Below are 8,905 nucleotides of genomic sequence, written 5' to 3'. Positions count from 1 at the left end.
GCTGGTTCCGGCCCTTTACGTGGTGCCGGAGAAGAAGGCCAAGAAGAAGGCCACAGGAACCCGAAGGAGTTCCCGGCGCCAGGTGATATCGGACTCATCGTCCGATGGCTCCGAGGCGGACTCCTCCCCTGAAGACGAGGAGGAGAAAGAAGACTCTCCCCAAGAGGGGGGAGAGAGGAAGAGGAAGGCTTCCCCGACAGGGGAGGCCGAAGGGTCCAAGAGAGGAAGGACCCTTCCTTCGGACAGCTCTACCATCGCCAACGTTGGCGACGAAGGGTGGCCTTCAAGGGCCAAGCCTCCAGCGAGATCGTAAGTACCCGGATTGCTGAATGATTTGTAATATCTCTTTTGTGTCACATAGTGTCCTTCTAATGCCGCACACTACCTGCAGTCCAGCCGAGGATGATCTTCCCGCTTCATTGAGCGGGTCCTTGGCTCCATCGGACATGGATTCCATTCCGACCGCCTCCACCCCTCGTGATGCTGATGACGTCGAGGTGGGATCCCAGGAGGGGACCCATCAGGAGGAGGCTCCGGAGGTGCCGCAAGGCAGCCTCCCGGACTTTGCGCCGGACTCCATGCCGGAACCTGCAGTGGTTCCGGAGTCCGGCAGGCGGCCCCTTCATAAGAAGGGCAAGACCGTGACACCGGCAGCCTCCGTCCAACTGGAGGCGCCGGACAACTTGTTGGAGGCGCTCAACGGCGCTTCCATCGAGGAAGAACACTGCACTATCATGAGTGTGGTGATTCAGAAGGTTCAGCTTGCCAAGAGCGGGCTGACCTAAGCCTGCAGCAGCCTTCTAACAGGCTTTGAGGTAAGAAGTTTTAAAATATGCAATGTAATACCGCATAGACAGTAGCCCCTGATGCTCGGTTTGGTGTTCGAAAAGAAAAACCGAACTGAGGATCTATAAAAGATATACGCAGAAGTGCTAAAAATTATGTCAATATGGATTTGCAGGCTGCACTGTTGACCTCTGCCGCACTGACTGCGGAGGTCGGTGCTTTGAAGAAGGACCTCGAGCGGTCCGACCAAGAGCTCGGCCTTGCCAAGAAGCAGCTCGAGGACAAAGAAGGTGAGTAACACCACTTTTAAATTTGTACCTTACAGAAAAGGATTTTGGTTGCAATAGAAATAACAAGGATAACATGGGTACTGCAGGGGCCACGAACGAGGTGGCGACCCTGAAGGAGGCCGTGTCCGCGGCCGAACGCAATGCGGCCGCGGAACGAGTGGAGCGAGAGAAGCAGGAGGCGCGGGTGGCGGAGGTGCGGCAAGAGCTCCAGGCTCTCATGGAAAAGCATGAGAGTTTGGAGCGCGACTCGAAGACTCGAGAGTCTGAGCTTGCCTCGGCTCTTGAAAGTGCCAAAGCCGCTAAGGCCGAGGCCCATAAGTCCCTCCAGGAGATTGAGGCGATGAAGAAGATAGCGGCGCGTAAGGCATTTTTCATGCAAAGCAAGCATGTGAATGTAAATTACCTGTTACTTACCCGAATTTGGAACTCTCCAGGGGCGTTTGTAGATCTGCCTTGCAGCATGTCCGATGCTGCCGCATTCTACCAGGCCGAGGAGGGGAGCTCAATGGAGAAGGTCTTCTGGTCTCAGTACGCTGAGGCCGGACATCCGGTGCCCCCTAGCGACCAGCTGAAGCAGTTGGTCGAGCTCCACAAGGTAGCCGAGCAGGCCATGAAGGGCCTCATAATCCAGCTGTGGCCTGGAGAGGCCATGCCTGGGAGCTACTTCGGCCTCGTGCGGCGGCTGGTGGATGCGTGCCCCTGGGTGGAGGTCATCAAGCGCTCCGCCTGCATTGAAGGTGCCCGTCGGGCCCTTGCCCGCGCAAAGGTGCACTGGGGCAAGCTGGATGCTGAGAGGCTTCTGACGGACGCGCCGCCGGCGGGCAAGGAGTATCGTACGCCCGAAATATACTATAAGACTGTCTTGAAGGGTGCCCGCAAGATTGCGGATGAGTGCCCTAGAGATGTAATTCTTGAGTAGACTCGCAATGTGTTATCCTGTGCGCTGAAAACCTTGTTCATATGCGCTAAGCAATGCTTGTTAATTTAAAATATTACCTTCTGTGCGGCCGTTTATTAGATCTGAGAGATGGCAAGTCGTCGGCTTCAGCCCCCATGCCATGAGTGCTGGGGTGTTCGGGATAAACTTGAGCGCTCTTGTTCCCATTTTTGGGTCCATCTAGGGAGGCGCTCAACACAAAGAACAAGGCAACCGGACTTATAATGCTTGAACACTCTCACTTAGCCATAGAATTCTATAATTTTAAATTTCGGCGAAGCCCCTAGTGTTCGGAAGACCGAGTTCGGGGCGCTATCCACGCCTGGGCCGGACACAGCCGGTTCCTCGCTCTAAGCGGCATAAGTCTTTAAGGACTCGAAGAGACCTCTCAAACAGCGACCAGCTCTCGCCTTATCATGACGATCAGTTTTAGTTTTCTCCACTGAGGCGCTCGCCCAGCTCAACCGGGGCGCAATCGCAGTGGTTCTCCCAGTGCTACCTTAGCCGACGGAACGGAATGTAAGGTACCAAAACATGGGAGCCGGGCAAACCCAACTATTGACCCAAGACATGATTCGGAGCCGATGCATATAATGCTATAAGTTCGGGGTGCCGCACTTGTGAAAGTGTTCGGACTTATCACACCATAATGCGGGGAACATAAGCCCCTGGTGTATTCGGCCGTACCAAATTGTACGGATGCAAGATGTCATAAATGAACATATATATAAAGAAAAGGAATGCAATTGTAAGCGAAAAATGATGCATTGTTTATTCAAGGAATTCTGCTATGAGTGTAGAACGATACAAATAGTGCGGTAAGTAAGGGTTTGGACTATTAGACATGTCCCCCTCCAGGGGTAGGCTGCGGAATGGTGCAATAAACAGATTTAATGCTCGTAATGGAGACCACCTAAGTGTTCGTCAGAGCCCTTCTTCCTCCCTGGCTGTTGCATCGTGAGTTCGGTAGATCTACTGCCGGACAGGGCCTCTAGTAAGCGGAGTCCTGTGGATATATAAAAAAAAGAAAAAGGAAAAGACGACACACTTGGGAGCCCCTGGTATGGTTGAGCCGCACTCTGGGTCTGTCGTGGTCGTGCCCCTCCCCCTATGCCCAAGGTATTTCCAGAGCGTAATGATGTACGCGGAGAGCTTGTCTTGCAATCATGCAAGGGCTGGGGTTGGGGCCGCATTGCTACGCGTGCTCGGAACGTGCCAGGTGGTCTTGATGTATGTTACTCCGGGCGTGTTTAATCATGTCCGATCTTTTAACGGTCGGACTCGAAAATTGCCTTAAGAGGCTGCTCTGTACTTCTGCCGCGAGAGCCGCTGTGTGTTCCTCCGTTCGGAGGGAGCGTTCGGTGTTTCCGTTGACCGTGATGACTCCACGAGGGCCTGGCATCTTGAGCTTTAGGTATGCATAATGCGGCACCGCGTTGAACTTTGCAAACGCGGTTCGTCCGAGCAGGGCGTGATAGCCACTGCGGAACGGGACTATGTCGAAGATTAACTCCTCGCTTCGGAAATTATTCGGGGATCCGAAGACCACTTCCAGCGTGACCGAGCCTGTACAATTGGCCTCGACACCTGGTATGACGCCTTTGAAGGTCGTCTTTGTAGGTTTAATCCTTGAGGGGTCTATGCCCATCTTGCGCACTGTATCCTGATAAAGCAGGTTCAGGCTGCTGCCGCCGTCCATGAGGACTCTAGTGAGGTGAAATCCATCGATGATTGGGTCTAAAACCAATGCAGCGAATCCGCCATGGCGGATACTGGTGGGGTGGTCCCTTCGATCGAAAGTGATCGGGCAAGAGGACCATGGATTGAACTTCGGGGCGATTGGCTCCATCGCATATACGTCCCGAAGTGCACGCTTCCGCTCCCTCTTGGGTATGTGGGTTGCGTATATCATATTTACCGTCCGCACTTGTGGGGGGAAACCCTTCTGTCCTCTACTGTTCGGCGGCTGGGTCTCCTCCTCGTCGTCGCTATGCAGCCCCTTGTCATTGTTTTCGGCAATTAGCTTGCCTGCCTGCTTGAATACCCAACAATCCCTGTTGGTGTGGTTAGCTGGCTTTTCGGGGGTGCCGTGTATCTGGCAAGAGCGGTCGAGTATTCGGTCCAAATTGGATGGACCCGGAGTGGTTCTTTTGAATGGCTTCTTCCGCTGACCGGGTTTAGAGCCTCTGAATCCGGCGTTGACTGCCGTATCCTCATTATTATCGCCGTTAACGCGGCGTTTGTTTTTGTTTCGACGCGACCTGCCATTGTGGTCCTTAGTATCCGGACATCCAGCATTTTTGCTGAGGTTGTTGCTGTGAGCTAGCCAGCTGTCCTCTCCCGCACAGAAGCGGGTCATGAGTGATGTGAGGGCTGCCATGGATTTCGGCTTTTCCTGTCCTAGGTGCCGGGCCAGCCACTCGTCGCGGATGTTATGTTTGAAGGCTGCGAGGGCCTCTGCATCCGGACAGTCGACGATTTGATTTTTCTTTGTTAAGAACCGTGTCCAGAACTGTCTGGCCGATTTGTCTGGCTGCTGAATTATGTGGCTTAGGTCATCGGCGTCTGGTGGTCGCACATATGTGCCCTGGAAGTTATCAAGAAATGCGGCTTCCAGGTCCTCCCAACACCCAATTGACTCTGCTGGCAAGCTGTTAAGCCAATGCCGAGCTGGTTCTTTAAGCTTGAGTGGGAGATACTTGATGGCGTGGAGATCGTCACCGCGGGCCATATGGATATGAAGGAGATAATCTTTGATCCAAACCGCGGGGTCTGTTGTGCCGTCGTAGGATTCAATGTTCACGGGTTTAAACCCTTCAGGGATTTGATCATCCATTACTTCGTCTGTGAAGCATAGTGGGTGTGCGGCGCCTCTATATTGAGCAATATCACGACGTAGCTCAAGAGAGCGTTGTCTACTGTGTTCGGCCCGACCGGAGTTGATGTATCCGGCACGACGGTAGTCGTCGTGGGTCGTGGGGCGCCCACGTGATCCGTAGATAGATCTGGATTGTCTTGCCTTGTCCTCCAATATATCCCGCAAGTCCGGCGCATTTCCCCGTGGCTTCACGCTTTTCGAGCGGTGCCGGGGTACGGTCCTGATGGAGGGCCTAGATGCCTCTCTGTCGCGGCCACGAGGTGGTCGGTCTGCCGTATTGTGCGCTGGTGATGAAGGTTTGTATGCTTGCTCCACTAGTCGGGGGAGCAACTTGCGTTTTGGGTAGCTTTTGGAGGGGTGTTCGAGTTCATACTCTTCGGCCGCGAGGACCTCGGTCCATCTGTCGACCAGCAGGTCTTGATCAACCTGAAGCTGTTGCTGCTTTTTCTTTAGGCTGTTCGTTGTGGCCATTAGCCTGCGTTTAAAACGCTCTTGTTCAACGGGATCCTCGGGCACGACGAATTCGTCGTCATTGAGGCTTGCCTCGTCTTCGGAGGGAGGCATGTAATTTTCGTCCTCCTCGTCTGCCGCTCTCTCCTGAGGGCTGGCTACTCCGTCCTCCTGTACTGAATTGTGCTGGAGGGGGTTGTCTTCGGCACTCTCTGGGGTGTTATTATCTCCGGTGCCGGAATCTCCATTCTTGTTGTGGCGGGATTTAGAGCAGCGCCGCTGACGTCGGTGCTTGGGCTGTTTCTTAGAGGAATCTGCCTCCGCTGCTTCTTCGCCGTCCCCATCCTTTGGGGTGTCCACCATGTATATGTCATATGACGAGGTGGTCTTCCAGTGCCCTGTAGGCGCTGGCTCTTGATCGTCTCCGGCATCGTCGTCCATACCGTCGATGTCTTCGGAGTCATAGTCTAGCATGTCGGTTAGATCGTCGACAGTGGCTACAAAGTGGGTGGTGGGTGGGCTTCGAATTTCTTCGTCGTCCGCATCCCAGCCATCCTGGCCGCAGTCCGGCCAGGGCTCTCCTGATAACGAGAGATACTTTAGCGAATTCAGGATGTCGCCAAAGGGTGAGTGCTGAAAGATGTCCGCAGCGGTGAACTCCATAATCGGCGCCCAATAGGATTCGATTGGCAGGGGCGCCGGAGGTTCGGAGTCCGGCAAGGAGTCCGGCACCTCGGAGTCACAAGCTTTGTAAGGGACAAGGTCGGTATTCGGCTCTATCACCGTAGAAGTTGCAGCCCCCGAGGCGGTGTCCAACCACCTGTTCTCGATCTGCGCGGTCGGCTCCGAACTATGGGTCGGAGCGAACTTGTGTGCGGCCTCCAGGGTACTGTCCGGCGGCAGAGCTAGATCATGCCCATCGTGATAGTGCGGCACGCTCGGCTGCGGCTCGACTCCATTGAAGATCAAGTCCCCACGGATGTCAGCCGTGAAGTTTAGGCTTCCAAACCTGACCTGATGGCCAGGGGTGTAGCTTTCGATCTGCTCCAGATGGCCAAGTGAATTGGCCCGCAGCGCAAAGCCGCCGAACACGAAGATCTGTCCGGGGAGAAAAGTCTCACCCTGGACGGCGTTGTTGTTGATTGAAGAAGCCATCAAGCCTATCGGTGATGACACAGAGGAACTCTCAATGAAAGCACTAATGTCGGTGTCAAAACCGACGGATCTCGGGTAGGGGGTCCCGAACTGTGCGTCTAGGCGGATGGTAACATGAGACAAGGGACACGATGTTTTTACCCAGGTTCGGGCCCTCTCGATGGAGGTAAAACCCTACTCCTACTTGATTGATATTGATGATATGGGTAGTACAAGAGTGGATCTACCACGAGATCAAGGAGGCTAAACCCTAGAAGCTAGCCTATGGTATGATTGTTGTAATGGTTGTTCGTCCTACGGACTAAAACCCTCCGGTTTATATAGACATCGGAGAGGGCTAGGGTTACACAGAGTCGGTTACAATGGTAGGAGATCTACATATCCGTATCGCCAAGCTTGCCTTCCACACCATGGAAAGTCCCATCCGGACACGGGACGAAGTCTTCAATCTTGTATCTTCATAGTCTTGGAGTTCGGCCGATGATGATAGTCCGGCTATCCGGACACCCCCTAGTCCAGGACTCCCTCACTTGCCTTTTTGCTTGTGGTCTTGTGGTGGAAGATCATCTTGAGCTTGTGTCCCTTTGAAAGAAGTAGGATCATACTTCTCTTGTCGAGGAACAAACTTCGTCTTGGGGTATTGGTCTTCTTCCCACTCAACTCCATTGGCATTGAACTTTCGCTCAAAACCAACACCTTGGTTCTTCCGGTGCCTTCCTTGCTTGCGTACAATTTCCTCGAATTGCTTACTCCCGGCAAGGCTCTTGTAAACACCTTTCTCTATAATTCCCTTCAACAGGCTATTTTCTTGCTCAAGTGTAACTTGGCTAAGAGAATCATTAGTGGAATCAAGAGAACTACTAGAAGCAACAACATTGGATTTAGCATGATTATTGTTACTACTAGAGGAAAAATCTTTCTTGTTCTTGTTACTAGACTTGACTTGAGGCATGTAAGTAGATAAGAGTAAATGCTTGGTAATGTAAGAAGAACTTTTCTTGCGAAGATCATCATTGATTGCCTTTAAGAACTCATGCTCTTGCTCAAGGTTGAGCTTTTCAAAGCGTAACTTCTCATGAGTCCTTAAAAGTTCTCGATGATATTCTAAGATAGTTTCATGAGCTAACTTAAGAGTGTTTAGTTCTTTAGTTAGAAGCTCAATCTTCTCCTTATCATTTTCATTCGTTTTATCTTGATTAGCATGATTAATTGACGTTTCATCATAGTATTCATCACTAGAGTTGTCAACAAGTAAATCATCATCACCTAACAAGTCATCTTCATCACTATTGAAATCAACATACTCGGGGTGTGATACCTTTGGGCCTTTAGCCATGAAGCATCTTCCAAGTCCTTCATTTGGTGAATCAAATATGTCGTAGGAGTTGGTTGACACAAGTGCTAGACCGGCAACACCTTCATCTTGAGTATATTCGGAGTCGGAGTGATAGATTCTCTCGGAGTGATTGTCGGAGTCGGAGCCGGATACCCATTCACCAACATGAGCTTGATGTCTTCGTTTTGTGTAGCTCCTTGATGACTTGTCCTTCCTTTCCGAATCCTTGCTTCTCCGGGATGTTCCTAGTTCATAACGATCATCTCTACTCCTTCTCTCTCTTGGTGGTGATTCTTCTCTTCTACTTCTTCTTTTTGGAGAGTCTTCTCTTCTTTTGTAGGGTGTCGTACACTCATTGGAGTAGTGTCCGGGTCTTCCACAATTGTAGCAATTACGCTCTCGACTAGAAGATATTTTGTCATTGTAGGACCTTGACTTGGAACTTCTCTCTTTGCTTCTACTCTTGTAGAACTTGTTGAAGTTCTTCACCATTAGGCTCAATTCTTCATTGAAGGTTTGTTTCTCACTTGATGATGTGGGAGCTTCACATGAGGCTTTGTAAGCACCACTTGACTTGTTGTGGAGCTCCTCCTTATCCTTGAGTGACATCTCATGAGCAACAATTCTTCCAGTGACTTCCGTTGGCTTGAGATCTTTGTAATTGGGCATCATTTGGATCAATGTGCACACGGTATCATATTTTCCATCCAAAGCTCTTAGGATCTTCTTGATGATGAATTTGTCGGCCATCTCTTCACTTCCTAAGCCGTCAATCTCATTTGTGATAAGAGCAAGCCTAGAGTACATTTCAGTGACACCTTCACCATCCTTCATTTTGAACGTGTCAAGCTGACTTTGAAGCACATCCAACTTGGATTCCTTGACGGAGTCGGTACCTTCATGCATATCAATCAAAGTATCCCAAATTTCCTTTGTATTCTCAAGACAACTGATTTTGTTGAATTCTTTGGGGCACAATCCGTTGAAGAGGATATCACAAGCTTGAGCGTTGTATTGCAGCATCTTCAACTCTTCCGCGGTAGCTTCACGGTTAGGTTCACTCCCATCAAAGA

The sequence above is a fragment of the Triticum aestivum genome, chromosome 2B, assembly GCF_018294505.1.
Source record: "Triticum aestivum cultivar Chinese Spring chromosome 2B, IWGSC CS RefSeq v2.1, whole genome shotgun sequence".
NCBI lineage: Eukaryota > Viridiplantae > Streptophyta > Magnoliopsida > Poales > Poaceae > Triticum > Triticum aestivum.
Note: the sequence above shows the minus strand (reverse complement) of the source record.